Source organism: Nesoenas mayeri, assembly GCF_963082525.1.
Source record: "Nesoenas mayeri genome assembly, chromosome: 3".
In the NCBI taxonomy this organism is placed as follows: Eukaryota; Metazoa; Chordata; class Aves; order Columbiformes; family Columbidae; genus Nesoenas; species Nesoenas mayeri.
Window position 1 is genome coordinate 97,928,648 of NC_137544.1, and position 16,940 is coordinate 97,945,587.

Sequence of the window (16,940 nt, forward strand, 5' to 3'; positions counted from 1 at the left end):
GAATGACACCTTTGCTTAAGGAGAGTTAAGTAAGCAAGATTTTGAAATTAAGGATAACAAGTACTGACTCCTAAGGCTGTAAAAGGTTTATCCAAACATTAGTTGTCACCAATTGCGAGAAATTTGGAGAAGTGGCGAAGACTTGAAAGCTGGTATCTCTGATCCACTGTCTCATGCAAATGATCCAGATGTCTCTTGTAAATAGCCAGGCTGCTTGGTCACACATGTCTTGGGGCTTGTGGGAGCATGAGTCTGGGAGTATGAGTGAATGAAACCTATGGCAAGGTGTGAGTGGGAAAATCTACTTAGACATTTGGTAATTGAACATCACCTTAATCACCTTACCTTTCCTTGAAATCTCACACTGCATATTAATTAATCAGTTTGAATTTTCTTAGATTTGGCCTGTGGTTACCTTTTTGAAAAAGTAGCTGAGTCTTCACTGCATCCTTGGAAGTGTTCATTAGCCTGAAATAGCTAATACAGGTTAACATCATTCTGCGAAATATTAGCTTTGTGCAATTTTGATTGAGCAAGGACTGGAAAAACAATCCAGAGCATCTTGTGTGTGAATGAAGAAGGTGGTCTGACAATTCTAAAAATGGGATGCTAAATACTTCTACAGGATGTCTGTCATTGTGAAGTTGGGAGTTGTCTTCTATCCCAAATTAATGGGAGAACACATCGTCTGATATCAAGCTTTGGTTAATCAGTGCCTGATTCTGGGGAAACTGGCGAGTACACTAATTAAGGCAGCTCATTAGTGAGGTGATGAGGGTGACTGGGACTCTGTAATGTCTTGTCAAGGCTTAGAAGCCATGGAGACAAAGCTGTTGGTAAATGAAAGCTGCCTGGTTTCCTGCAAAACAAAGCTGAAGCTCTGCACGCAGCCAAGGCAACAGAACAACCTCGTGGGACATCGGGAGGAGGGTGGCATGGGGCTGAGCTCTCATTCTGGAAAGGACCACTCCAGGGCAGGTGTAAGATGCTTGGCTGCACCACTGAGTCACTGTCACATGCCAAATTTCTTCTGCATGTTTTCAGAGGCTTCTTAAACTAGACTTTTTATCATCAATCTACAACTCTTTTTAAAAAATTTAGAAATTTAACAGTTGTGTATATACTTCTCCTACTGATTTTAGAACATCTAAGGATTTTTTTTATATTGTAGAATTGAACATCTTGTCTTGGTCTACAATTCTCCTTCATGCAAATTTCTTATCTAATATGTATTTCTTGTATATTTGCCTTAGTCAAAGTACTGGCAAACAGAACTTAGATTAAGATTGTTTAGAAAAGGAGAGGCAGACCTGTACTCTATGAAGAAATTAAACTGTATGTTAATTCTGTCCCTATGCCATGAAGACCCGAGGAAATCCCCACCTTCAGCTCTCTGATATCCACAAGGTTGCTCTCCTCCCCTTCTGCCTCCATATCAGATAGTTCAGGTTTTTAGGTTGTGGTCATATAGAGCTTAGTTGTGGAGTTCAGTGAATTTCATTCCCGCCTATTACTTTTATACCCTTATCAGCAAATCCTTCAGCAGAAACTGAATTTTGGGAACTGGTGATTCTGACAGATAATGGCTTTCTCAGTGATTCCAAGCAACAGGCAATGTTATAGTATTAAAAGGTGGTAGTGTAACAGCAGAGAAACAAGTATGACATATGTTTGCATTGTTTATTTTCAAACTGTGCTGTCATATTGATATTAATGAAAAAAAAGAAGCAGGATGGGTGGAGATCTTAGTTAAAGTTTTACCTTTGGAACACCCATGCTCTTTTCCCTTGACTTTTGTTTATTCGTGAGGTTGTTAGTATCTCAGGGGATAAAAATAAACCGGTGTTCAGACCAGCTCTGAAGGGCGTTAGCACATTGAAGATAAATTATTTTGTCAAGAGGAGAGGAAAAAAGAGGAAACAACAGCACGATAATGGCCATATGGTCTCAATAATAGTACAGCTCCAAAAGGGACTACAGCTGTTTTAAGTGTATCTGTTGTAGATAAACCCTAATGTTAACTAGAAATTAATGTAACTGAACCGCTGAAAGAGAGTAATTGTAGCTTAATATGAAAAATGCAACAATATGATAACAGGCCAGGATTTGAAGAAACCATTAGATTTTCAGCAAACTGCTAGTCTCTGTAAATGTAGCTGTATGTAGTTCTGTTACTACCAATGGTGAAGAGGAAATTAAAGAATGAAATTGTTGAAGCTTCTAGTAAACATCCTCTTTGGTCTGTCCACTTTCTAAACTACAACCCAATTATTATTTATATAACCTAAAGCTTGGCAGAACTTCATCTGAACCCTAGAGATGATTTTAAACTCTGAAGTAATTGTCCTGTTAAACTCAGTACAAGTAAAAGTGAAAACTGCTGCTGTTCTGGCTCCAGGTTTTGTTTTCATTGGCTTAGGCAGGCAAGTTGGTAGGAAATAAATGTGAGATCAGTTACATATTGTGTTTCTCGGTATTCAAAAGTGCTGATAAAATCCATTATAGACTGTGTGGATCAGATGTCATTAGGTGCCAGACATCTTTCACACCAGGCTTTTCGCAATGCCTTTGAGAAATTTATCCTCCATTTGGATCTACCTTCAGGTTAACCAGTACCAGAAGGGGACTCTCTTTTCAAGAGGCAGTCCATTTTTGTGTGAAGTATACCTTTATTATCCAACTTCCTCAAACTTAAATGGCATGTGAGCACATGAATGGCAAGCTCACTGGAGAAGTATCTGATAATTTCATCATACCACTATACAGTAGATAAAATGAAGTCTATACCAAGGTTAAAAATGGTTGCATTTTCACCTAATCTTCATCTTCTTGTTCCTGAATGATGTGAAAATATATAGATACTCTGGTCATTTTTTTTTATGAGGCAAAATCTGGTCTCCACTAACTTTGGTTTGCCACTAGATCTCATTTATAGCTGCCTTACCTAGTCAGAGCAAGAAAGTTTTGGAGTTAGAAAACAAAACAATTCTGTTTGCGTGATACCCACAGCTGAATCAAGTGACTAAAGAGTCAGTTAAACACCACTGTGCTCCTTAGTTTTCTTGGAGCCATTTTCTAGAAATAATGAAATATTTCTCAATACGGAAATACTGAAATATAGCACACTGATTATAACAGAAATTTAACTAGTCTAACATTTTTATCAAAACCTTGCTTGCCCTTTTTCAAAAATGAAGAGTGATACAGGAAAAGGAAAGTCTTGCAGTACAGTGGTTTTAAAGGTGCCAGATATTTCAGGCAAAAGTTTTACACCCCTGAAGCAGTCATTAAAATTTCTCTTAATAATGTGATTGACAGTAAATCTTGTGCCTTACTTGCTCAGTTGCCTACTTTTAACTTAGAGGAGATCTCAAGACAGAAAAGACAAAGACATTCGTGTTTAGGAACAGCAGTACTGATCCATGATTTACTACTATCTATGGTGCTTTGGAAATGAAAGACACTTTACTGTATTTTGGAATGCTAGATTAGGCTCAAGACCTATTAGTGGGGGGCCAAGATGGAGTTGGAATCTATTGGAATTTATAAGCCATGTTGATTTATTCAAAATGGTTTGTTTGTTTTGTATTTTCTGAGGGGTAGGACAACAGGGAAAGCTTCCAGCACTGCTGTCTGGGCTGTTCATGCCCTCTGGATAAAATGAGGCTTTTCATCTCTCTGTCTGCCAGTCTGACTGTCAGAGTACCAAAATGGCAGCTGTTATTCAAACCTGCTTTTTATTTTTCCGAATCTTCAACTCATTCTACCAGGGAAGGATAATCTAAATGTGCGATTACTTATTTGATTTGGAAAGTAGCTTGGATGTCTGGCAGTAGTGGAATAATGTTTCTGGATGTAGCCAGGCTAAAAGTGTGCTTAAATCCCCTCTCTCTTCACAAAATCTGAGTTTTTATGCAACAAAATAAAATCTTGCAACAGAAAATAAATTCTGTGTTCAAACACCACAAAATTAGAAATACTTCTATTTCTGCTTTAACAATCACTAGTCATCAGGATGCTTTCACAGTCATATCTTCAAGCTGGCAGCATTTCAGTCATTTGTAGCAGGATTTAGTTTGCTGTTGTAGTAGTGTAGAATATCAGAGTCATCAACACTCACCTTGTGTTGCAAAAAGAGCCATACTGAAGTGACAGTGGGTCTTTGCTGTTGTTAACTGTTTTGCCTTTTATATTTCAGTGATTATTGTCAAGATATTACCATTTGAACCAAAGAGTTAGAAGTTCAGCTGAGTGTATGTACTTTTCTTTGGAGCATGTATGTTATGTTTCATTTAATCAAGGAAAAATCCCAGGATATATGTCATTCTTTAGAAAGGAAAGATTAAGAGAATTTTTATGCCTGGATTTTTTTTTGTTTGTTTGGGGAATTTTCCCTACCAAATAAAAAAAAAAAAAAAAGTTGGAAAACATATTTCTCTTTCTGTTGAGATGGGATTTAACCTGCTGCCTCCTAATGATCATCTCTGACTAAATTCAGGGACTTTATGTTGGTGTCATTGGATTTACTAATTCAGTGTCTGATTCTGCTTTTAATTTAACTGCAGAGACAAGCAGTACAATTTAAATACAAAAATAAAAAGCAGAAATTATAATTGATAGTCTTATCAGCTGGACCTCCAAGGATATGCAGGGTTTTCTTCAAGCTTTGAAGTTTAAATTTAATTACTGTGCATATAACTCTTGAGTATGTATCAACAATTTGATAAGAACGGCTTCTTTTTCTTTTGGCATCGTAAGTAGCCAAGTACCCACTAGAACAATTTACATTTGCTTGTTAAAAATATATTTGAGTTCTAACAGTGTGCCCTGGAGATACATTTCAGCCAAAATAAGTTGGTGTTGGGTTTTTGTTTGTTTGTTTTGTTTTCCCCAAGTACGGAAACATTCTATTTCCCCTTGCAAAGAAAATATTGCAGTCATTTTCAGAGTGGTAGATCAAAACCTAAATCAGTAATATGGAGCCTAGATACAGATTTTAGTTCTTGCTAGAAATCATTTTAAGCAAGTACACTTTTAGCAGCTTATTTTTGAAAATTCAAGTCTACTTAGTGAAAGTTGCATGTCTTGGAAATTACATTCTGGATCACTGTTTGTGAAACAAAATTGGAAAACAGATACATAAAGTCAGACAATCTGCCCATGGGAGATTTCGGAGGAAGATGACGAACTGTCCAAAATGCAAGTGTCCCACCATGTTAGAAATTAGAGTTGTTTTGACATCTAAGTAACAATTAAACTTCAAAAATCTTTGTCACAGTTGCAATATTTCACTTATTCTGCCCTAAAAGTCAGCGTACATGACAAAACCATAAGCCATGACTTGTGTTTCTGCAGATGTGCTCACCAGCTGCATGGGGTAATGAAGTGGGGGAAGTCACATAAATCAACTGCTGTTTCATGGTCTTCCCTAAGGACTCCTGCAGATTGTGCTGCAAATGAAGAGCAAGTTTCTGGCAGCCACAAACTGTGGATGTTAAGCTGCCTGAGGCCATTCATGTGCTGTGGACCTCATTGAAAGATCTGTGACCTAACATGGGGCTTTCCTTCCAGGTATGTGTCTGGCGACAGCAGTTTTCCAGCAAGTTACTAAAATTCAATCAAGGCTTATCTAACAGTAAGTGAAGCCACAATAATAATCTTAAATGGAAGCCCTACTAGAAAGCTAAGTTTTTGAAGCTTTATTGTGTATTTTGGAGTAGGGAGTAAAAAAGAAGTCTTGTGTCCCTCTTCCTAGAGGGAAGCAAGTCTGAAAGAAAGTGGGGTCAGAAAGATACTGCTGGTAGTTGGCCCTCTATTTATTATAACAGATTAAGTTTACTTCTCTAGCTGCAGTCACTTAAAAGCTTGTTATTTAGGTTTTGTTTTATCTACTGGAGAGGAAAGGTTTATTTTGAAATACCCATCTCATTGGCCTGGGTGCAAAATTTAGCTAAACCCTTCCATGTTATAACATTTTTTTTTATGGTGCAATACATACACAATATACAATGCAGGATATAATTATAACAAAGCATGAAGTGCTGATGTAATGTACATATAAATAAAATACAATACAATCTACTTCAATCAAGAAGAGTTTTCTCCTCTTGTTAAACCTCTTCCCCTTCACAGTTTCACTATGAGAAGAAAAAAGTAATATTTTATTTAAATAAGTAACCTACATAGCTATATCTGGCCTCAAATTTGTGTCCTCCCAAACTGACAGTATATCAAAAACAACTTTAGTTTCAGATCCAGCTCTAGAGCTTTCTTTGAAATCCAGAACAATTTTGAAAGACTACATGACCATTTCTAACTAAAGAATTTCTGATGGTGGCACGTGGGTTGTTGCTGATAGTTTTTGCTGAAGCGGTGTTTGTTAAGATCCTTCAGTGAAGATGATTTTATCAAGTTATTTACTTACTCTGTGGAATTGCCAAAAAAAACCCCAAACAACCAAACCAAAACCCAAATTATTTGCTAGCTTAGTTGTTGACAACTAATTTGCAAATAGTATCCCTAGCTCTTTTGCTAGTAAGCTTTTTGTAGAGTCAGCCATAACTTCTGCTGTCTAATTAATGTGATCTGAAAAACTAAACATAAAATGACCTGTTTAGATATGAAAGGTGTATACATAATGCTGCAGATCTGAGTACTTTATCCCTCTCCCTTATTTGTACTACCTTGTTCTTCAATAATTAAGGACAGACTTAATCAAAGGCATTCTGAGCTTGCATTTTATACCATATGAGTTGTGAATATGCAGCTTTTCAGGGTTTCATGGGACTGCTGTCTTCCCTGGTTTTCAGTCCTTCTAAAATTTTTTGAGGTTTGCTGAGATTCAGTCAAGATAAAAACATGAGAATATTACTAGCATATCTTCACGCCTTTGCTGGAGGGTAACTAAAATGTTTTATTACTTTTCTAACCCTGAAAAGAAAGAATGATGGAGGAGGGATAATTACTTTTGAAAGGTGATTTATTTATAAAACTTACAGAATTTTTTACAGGTCCCCTGTAGCAGAAGTGCTCCAGTTATTTTGGCTGAAATTAAATCTGAAATTAGATGTTCCACTCTGCAAGAGCAGCTATCCATAAGAGATTTCTTACCATTTGGTTTTAATTTCTTTTTATAAGCTAAAGAGTGTTGTCAGTAGCCACTACACCTGTGTAGCTGTTGTCTCTCCCAAAGAAGCCGAATCAGAGTACTGATGCTTGTGTACTTCGAGATTGCTGATTGGAAATACTCAAAGTTTTGATGCACAAGAATAAGAAACAAGGAATTTGTATTTGGGGGAGTATATTTTTTAAAAAAATTATTTTTTATTAAAATAAGCAACACTTCTGAAGTGATGACTCCTGAAATAAATGACACTAAGAACTGCAGCTTGGAAGTATCCCTGGTTTTCTCTGTGTAGTTTCATTGCCACAATGCTCAGAGGATCTGCAAATCTGTAATACTGGAAGTCTCTGGTGGCAATCTGCGAGCTATGTCTTTGGTGTAAATGGCAATAATGACTTTTAAATTGGTTTGGCTGGTATAAATGAAGGGCCTGACTTTTGTGGGCAAAAGTTTGAGCATTTGAAAATGCTGAGTTTCCAGCTATTCTAGCTGTAAAACGTGAAGTTTCTGATTCTGAACTATGCTTATGCTACCTTATGGGGTGGGACAGGGAAGGGTATGAAGATGAGTAAATGTGCTTGGAAAGCTATGCACCAGGTAGAGCTTTCTGCAGAACCAGTTTTGCTATCTTTCTTTTTGATTGTATATGAAAAAAGAGAAGTCTGCAAAATGAACGGTAATTCATTACTCTAGGAATTGCATTAAGGCATTGTGAAGGGTCAGAGCATGCTCAGCTTTAGGTTTTCAGTCTAATACACATGAGCTATTTGACTGGAAGGACTATAGATGGTCTCCATAAACTCAGTAAGATTTTTAGCTGTTGAGGTGAAGCAAGTTTCTACTAATTACCTGCAAACAAATGATTCTCAAAGGCATCTTTAATAGGATCTAGGGAGCATCCATCTTTGGCACAAAATCCATAAAGTGATTAGGATTATTCAAAGTTATAACTAACCAAAAGCAGGGTCTTGGGAAAGTTCCCTGATACCTTCCATTATAACAGCTGGAGAGCTGGAGCTATGCAATTCTATGAAAAATCTCAACTAGAAGTCTTGCTGAAAGTGTGTAAGGTGCTAAAGACTCTGAAAACAAATTGTTTGAAGAAGTGGAAACACATAAAACTCTGAGACGGTTTTTGTGTTTGTAGTTTGGTTTTGTGGTGTTTTGTTGTGGTGGGTCTTTTTTGTTTGTTTGGGTTCTTTTGGTTTTGCTGTTGTTATTTGGGACGGTTTTTGTTTGTTTGTTTGTTTTTGTTAAGCCTCACTTGAGGAAATGGTCAGTATTTTATGCCTTACTAGTATAGTAAATCCTCCTTTGAAACAGCAAGCCATGAAGAATCCTGAACACTTTCCTAAATGATGCTAGAGTGAAGAATATCTTGGTCTTCTCAATTCAACAAAATGTACAAAAGGAAAAAAACAAGTGTGCAGAACCAAGTTAAGTAGGATTAATGGCGAGAACAGCCACCCTGCTTAGGTACAGGAGGTGATAAGTCAATGGAATGTCACTGGGTGACCTCAGGGTGATCATTTTTGCTGCTCCTTTTCCTCCTCTGCTCACCGGAGAAGGCAGCAGTGGCTGGCGCTGTGGGGGATGGGGACAAGGTCTTGTTGCTGAGCTCTGCTGGAGCTGTTGCCTTCCAGAAAAGAGACCTGATGCATTGAGGGCGTCTCTCATCTCTGGGCGACATGGAAGGTGTTGATGGAGAGCTGAGCTCAGTTTCCCACCTTGTATCAAGTTGCACTTCACCCTGGAATGACACGTGAAACATTGGCTGGCAGCTGCTGTTTAAAAGCATTGTTGTATCCTGTGTATTTTATATTATATTTAAAATAATAATAGTATATCATAGTAACTAATACATTATTTAAGTTACAAGTAACTTAAAGCAAGGTTACTTGCAAACAGATACACTATTTCTTCCCAACTACTAATGCTAGCTCCTAGGAAAATGCTTTTTTTATTAATGTGTAGAAGGACAACATAACTGAATCTATTACTCCCTGGATGAATATAGGAAAGGTACTATCTTTTAGCTGAAAAAGATTTCATCACTTGGGGTTAAAGTAATGATAATTTTAAAAAAAGAGTCATGTTAATATTCTTGGCCCTTTTCTGAGTCCCATTGTATAGTGTGGTGATGTTTGCAAGGTATTTGCTCTAGACTACAGAATTTAGATCTTTTATATGGATCCTCAGTACACAGTCATTGCATCAACCCTGCTGTTTTGCTGATTCTATGGATATGGATCCTGACCATCCTGAGCCCCACACTGACATGATAGTCATTCACTGTGTTCACTTAGGAGTTAAGGGTGATCAAGCAGGCTGGCAGTGGTGTCAAAACTGAACGAGAACTGTAATTTTAATTTTCCTTTCCACTTCTATGTTTTTCCTGCGATATGGTTGTTTTTTGGTTGTTTGGTTGGTTTTGCTTTAGATTTTTTTGTTTGTTTTGCATGGGTTTTTTTGGTGGTGGTGGTTTTTTGTGTGTGTATGAGGGAAGGGAGGTTGTGTGTGGTTTTTTGGGGGTGTTTTTGTTTTGTTTTTTATATATATACATAGATCCCTTTCAGCTCTTCAAAAAACCAAATTACTTAAGTGGTAAAGCATAAATGTAAAGGTACAGGTGCTCTATTTAGTCCTAATTACCTGCACACACAACAAGCCATGTTAAGCAGAATGAGGACTGAAACTGATATTTAAGCTCACTCACATGCCTCCTCTCCTAAATTAATGTTATCTGCCCAGTGTAAGCTTAGAGACCTCTGATATTAGGGCAATGTTAGTTGGGATAACAGTGACTTCAAAAGTGGTTGGCCTGGTTCCTTGATATAATTTGTGAATTACAGTAGGAAAGAGGGAAAAAAAAATCCAGCACCTTCTTTCCTAACTAATTTTTTTCTGATGTGCTAAAAAGATGAGAGGAAAGCATCAAAAGCTTCTTTAAGAAAAGGGGCAGATGCAGCTTCAAGTCTGAAGGAGCCAGTCCATGGAGGAAAAAGGTGCAAAATACAGCTATGTTTGCGAGCTACCCAGACTTTTATAATATTTAGATGTGTGTGATTGCTCGATTGACATCAGCTAGCAGGGCGGGATGGCATTCTTCCACAGCTTTTTTTTTTCTTGTTTGACATTAGCAAGAAAGAGCTATCAAACTTTGTTGTTTGTTTGTTTGGTTTTTTTTCCAATATTATGTCTAATTGAAGCCACAGCTTCTGCACTATGTTTTTGTTTCCAGCTACTTCAAAGGATCAAGGACAAACTAAAGGGCCTCCTGTGACTTGCAGAACATTAAAGCTCATAACCTCTGGGACTCATTTTAGAACTCGATAGGGGTTGGTGGTGTTGTTTTGCTTCCCTCTCCAAATATCTTAATGCTTTACAGAAAAGTGTTTCAGAACCCAAACTGATGAGATTTGTTTCATTTCTCCTTTTTTTCCCCTCTCTTGACTTTTTTTTTTTTCTGATCAAAAAGTCTCAGCAGAATCTTTGATGTCTCTCTCGCTGTATCGTAAGCAGTTTGACACATTGAAAAGAAAAAAAGCTTTCATTGAAAAAAATAATTTTCCAAACAAGACAATTTATCACTCAAGCGACTGAGAAGTGCACGGGGCAAAGGCTTATACAATTGATGTTGTTTTGATTCCATGCTCAGCCTTCAAGGAAGGGGAGCACTCAATCAAGTATGTATGTATTTATTTAATTATTTATATTGCTTCTGCCTTTTCTTCTGGAGATTCTTGTTATGCCACCTCTTCGAGACTCCCCTTGCACTGACCAGAGAAAGTGGCTTATTCCATCCTGATTGAGGCTTAAACAAGCATGAAGCTTATTGTGAACAAGAGGAAAATCAGGCCAAGTATGTTCATATTGCAGGTTGTTAATAACAACAACTGCTCTTGGCTTTTGTAAAGCACCTATGAGGCAAGGAATGCAAAGGGCTTTTATTGACAATCTCCACCCTCTTCCCTTGCCATGAAGTTAGTAAGGAGCCAGGAAAACTGCTTGGCTTTTAATCTCCTTTCGTAAATGGTGACCTGCCCTCCAAATGGTGTTGTAGGTGCACCAGGGCAGTGCAAGGGAGGACATGGGACCTTTCCATCTGTGTGAGGATGGTGCAATTCCCCCCCTCAGGAGTGGCCTCTGGCACCAAAAGTCTTACATGACCCAAGAAGCAGATAGGTTATGGGAGAAGGATTTCTGAGGTATGTTTTTACCTGTCTGTAGAAATGGATGCTGTTTCTTCTTAGATGTTAGAGTTGGGACTTTCTCAGTTACCCCACGATGGGAAAATACAGATTTCGTAGACGGTATTTGGGGCATGGTGATATGAACTGTTTGGTGGGACAGCTACTACTTTACTGGATTTCACCATCCTGCCATTTTATCTAGTCATAGCGAATCTCTGTGCTGAGCAAAAATTAAAGAAAAAAAAAAATCTGATGCAGGCACTATGAATATGATGCTCTATTCTTTGATAAAAAAACTAGGATGAAAATATCCGTGGAGTTCCATCGAGTTCAGCAGGCTTTGAATTGGACTAAGACTTCACAAACTGACCAAACAACTCATTGTCTTCCCATGCACAGATACAGGTGCTTTCATGTGGACCTGAGCCTTCCCTTGAGCTGCTGGGGTGAGTTGAACCAGTCGACAAATCCAGCAGAAAACTATGTGCTACTTTTGCCTGATCATCTTTCTGTTGAAGTTGTGATCTGAACTGACTTTTGCGTAGGGCCTAGCGAAACTATATTTTGATGCAGAAAAAATAGAGGAACTCCTCATTTATTTACTGACATGTTTTCAGTTTTGTACACTTACAGTTTTTCTACGTTTTCACATTGCTTCTGTTAGACTCCCTATTCTCTTATTACTCAGCAGCTGTTCCTTCACATAAATCAGCTTGTTGAAGAATATGTAATCCAAAGCCTGTTTTGGAAGCTTGCCCAGTGAAACATCAGCACATGGAGGGTGTTAAGAGTATCTCAACCAGTAGATAATCTTCTGAAAGACCATTTTTCATTGGGGTCCAGTGTTAAACACAAAAATAAAAGATACTCTGTAAGAAGTAGCTACAAATATTAGCCTAGACAGAAATACAAATCCCTGGATTAATATTTTTTAAATCCTCCAGGAGGAGGTCTTACTGAATTGAAAAAAAAATGCAAAATGTGGTATGGGAATGTACAATATGCTAAATTAGATTTTGCCTTAGTCAAGAAGTTCTTTGCTAAATAGCCTTGTAAATATTTTGATTGGAGCACTCAGCCACAGTAGACATGCCTCCTTTATTTATTTATTTCATTTTTGCTATGCCATGAGCATAAAGAATAATATGTTACAGTTCCTGGCTCAAACTCCAGAGTCTCTGCTCACCTCACTTAACTTGGACAGAGTCTGATTGAATAATAGTGAGTTTATAACGGATAGATTTACTGTCTCTCTACTTTTAAATTATACCAAAAATATCTTTATCATTTTAGAATCTTTAGACCTAGGAGGTCTTTTAAAGTACCTTTTAAGAATGAAATATAAAATTATTGCTATACAAGCTTCCAGATTAATTCAGATATTCTAATATGGCAATTATTTTAACACATTTATAAATAATATACAGGATAGTAGTCGCTTTGGTACTTTTTTCTTGTTAATCTTCCAAGTAGATACAGATCTAAACCATGACTTATAAATTAACCTTTTCCTTGGGAAATGAAAATATTCAATGGTATGAATATTAGGTCACTGTTTTATTAAAGTTAATGCTTATTTTAAAAGGACAAGGTGTTAATGACAAATATATTTGACAAAACTAGACTGACATAAAGACTAGTGGTATATTTTTAACATAGCTGAGCATGTCCTGGACATCTCTTAGAATAGTGTTTATGTTGCATTTTTTTTGTATATATGAAATTATATAGGGAGCAGACTCATGGTCCATTTTGTCCTCAATATTGCCCTTATTGTTTCTTACTTCAAAGGAGAGTATTTCAATACATAAGAGATTTTTTTCTTCCATATTAGTCTTTTCCCTGATCTTCAACATCATTATAATCTGTAGATATTATGAGCCTTGGGGTTCCAAACTTCTGTAGTTATGACTGTAGCTATGGTGTAACATTAGGTAGAAAAAGTTGATTCCTTCTTTTATACTACAACTGAATTATAGGTGTAGTATTTGTGTAAATGGTTTTTTATTATTAATTACCTGAATTGCCTCAATGCCTATATAAACCAGTTATGGACCAGCTCTTTACTGTGTCAGGAGCTTTCTAAACCTAGAGCAAAGATATTTTCTCTGCCTCAGAGTTTGCTAGCTACATAAAAATCTCAAAGCAGCAGATGCTGACTGACAGATGAAAGTCACTGAATAGAGGCAGTGAATAGAGTTGGATTTTATTTGCATGATATGGAGTCATACCAACATGTCTGAGGCTTAACCTCTGCTAAGTGTATCAGGGTTTGAGTTTTGAAGAGCAGCAAGGGACATGATGGAAGATCATTGAGGTAACTTTGTGGGTATTTATGAGGAATATCTTTCCAGCATAGGAAAAAGGTTGGCAATGCTGGATGGGGCTCTGAGCAACCTGATCTAGTTGAAGATGTCCCTGCTCACTGGAGGGGCTTGGACTAGATGACCTTTGAAGGTCCCTTCCAACCCAAACTATTCTATGATTCTAAAGCAGGAAACTGTATTGTAACAGAAAGTGAAGGTGGGAAAAGAGGAGATTATTTGTAGTGATGTACTGGAAGTTATGGGGAAAAAGATGTGAGAGGACTGGTGATGTTGGAACAGCATTAAGTGGTATTTAGAGACAGGGAGCACTTCAATATGACCTCCACTTACAGTTTAAGAATAGTTAGAAGCAAAAATGCAGAGACAAACACTCCAAAAAGAAATTCTGTTGGAAAAATGAGGTTACATTCTGTGTTTGCTTTTGTACCTCAGAGTACATTGTCACACCAACTGATAGTTAATTTGCAACCCACTGGCTTGGCAAAAATCAATGTCCCAGCTGGGCAGCTCAGCTCATGAAATGCATGTTAGGCATGCCTTAAAGCCATAATTTCAGACGTATTTCACAGTATCACAGTATGTTTGGGATTGGAAGGGACCTCAAAAGATCATCTAGTCCCATCCCCCTGCTGGAGCAGGAACGCCTAGGTGAGGTTGCACAGGAACATGTCCAGGCGGGTTTTGAATGTCTCCAGAGAAGGAGACTCCACAACCTCCCTGGGCAGCCTGTTCCAGTGCTCTGGCACTCTCATTGAGAAGTTGTTTTTTCTCAAATTTAAGTGGAACCTCTTGTGTTCCAGCTTGATCCCATTACCCCTTGTCCTATCATTGTTTGCCACTGAGAAGAGCCTGGCTCCATCCTCATGGCACAAATATGGTCTTCCATAATTAATATACAGTTGTTCTATATAGACAAATAATTTTGAATAGTATGACTCAGCACAGTCTAACAGCATCTATAAGGGGTGTATTTTGAGACTTAAATGAGTAACTTTTCAACTTCACATGTAGCGATACTCTTTTTTTCTCAAGTAGGAAAGATATTTAACCTGTTTTCACCTCTTTAGAGGTGGTTACGAAACCAGAATTAGAAAAAGAGCAATTAAAATACACAAAGGAGTCACATATGAGCAGTGTGGGAATATAAAAATTTGGTTAAGGAACACATGATGTTTAGAGCAGACTTCCACTGACTTATTTCCATGCATTTCTTTCCTCAATGTAACATAAAAGTGCAAGCGGCTACTCTGAAGCTACTTTGCTAAGCATTGTCCCAATTTCATACTTCCAATGTGTGGCACCTGAGAAATCAAAATTTATATTGAATTGTCAAGAATAGCAATCACACTGACAGAGAAGGATGAAGTGGTTCATTTTCTGCCATCTACTGAGTAGTGAATTACAATTCAAAAAACCATTTCTCTGCTCTCAGTGCACAGTGCCCCATAGTACTAAAATCATTTGGTTCCACAAATCTGATTATGTTCATACTATTTCTGAAACAAGACATTTCCCTTTCTGTTATCTTCGATAATACAATTTCCAGTGTGCATTTAGAAGATCAGAGAACATCAATGACTACAGCTGCTCCTATTTTTATGGTGCATATTGTTCATGGTTCTCCACAGCTAGAGATGACTTAGTTATGTGCTTCTAATTATTAAACCTCATAATAACATAAGGCATGCTATACAATCAATTACAATAAATGACTTTATTGCCAATATCTAGCAATTTCCTGTTATTCTTATCTCAATTATTTTCAACAGAACAAATTGCCTAAGGGCAGTTATGAGTGTTTTATGAGTAGGTCTGTGTGACCTTAAGGCTGCAGGGGCAATGCATGAAAAAGTGTAGAGAGAGATCCTCAATCATATTTGCTCAAATACTGCATCTCGCCAGGGAAAGTGTAGCTGTGCACGTCATAATCCTGAGCCTCTCCGTATATTTGCTATTTCACTAGCAGCCTATGGTGGTCAATGAGGATGGTGGCTATGATAGTGTCTAACTGCTACACATCTACGGGTTGACTTAAATTATTACATGAAAAAACAATATTCAATTTTCAACCATTTTATTAGCCTTCTGAGCCTTTGACCATTCGTCTGTAGCAATACGACCTAGAACAGTCTTTGAGAGTGGACTGAGATTCTCCTGTGAAACAGCAAGTACAGAAGATCACAGGAATGACACTGAAATTATGCTAGCACTTGGCAACATGTTTTGCATCGCTAGCTCTGAAGAAGCAGGCTGAAATCACAGGAGCATGTGAAAGGCCATCTTGTAAATGCAGGGAGAGACGCTGCATCCAAAAAAGACATAATCTGAGCTATGGGATTGCCAAATGATGAAGTTCATTGTCTTAAAGAAATTAAACTGCAAAGCAATGGGGAAAAAAAAAAAAAAGATCCAAATCCTGAATGTAACAGGAATTACAGTGGAGTCCAGAGGTTGCTATTTCATGTTCAGAGAATTAACTAGAAAATCCCCTTGTGTTTCAGCATGTGTATAGTAATATTCAAAAACACTGAATGTAGAACAGCTAGGTACCCTCCTGGCACCAACAAATCCACCTCAATTTAAGACTTTCACAGGCTCTGGTACCAAAGCAAAGCTTTGTTGTTCTCTTTCTACCTGTGCTCCCCCCTTCTGAGAGATCCCTGCCTTCATGTCTTGCTGTTGTGACCTTCACTTCAGCAGAGAATGTGCAGCTCCTAGTGAACAATTAAAGGTGTTTTCTCCCTCCTGCACATTACCAGCTTCCATTAGTATGGGATGTAGCTACTGAGTTTAGATCTTGAATTCTGAACTGTGAAACACTCTTCCCATAAGACATCAGGCCAGTCTGAGATCTAAAAATAATTGCATTCTGAACAGATTCTTAGGGGCATATCCAAAGTGGATAACACTTGTGGCCTTTGTCCCATACTTGCTCCTTGCCATATGGAGCTCCAACGACATCAGTATTCACAGCAAAAGGTAAGCTTTTGGGAAATAAATTATTGGGCTGGGATGAACGATACCATTTGTTATGGATAAGAATATAAAAATCCACTGAGAACGTCTTCGAAGTAGCTCAGCCTTCAACTTGTTGACAAAAACAGGACACCTAAGTCAGTTAATTTTTCTTGTAAGAAAGAGAAATTCAAGCTTTCTTGATCATTATTAGAATACTTCAGTTGGATTTTGTGCTATAGAAAACTAGTTCATTTTAATGTGATAGGTCTAGTTATGGGAACATCTTAAGTTTTTTATATAGTCATAACTGAGGCTTGAAAATACATTACAAAACCATGT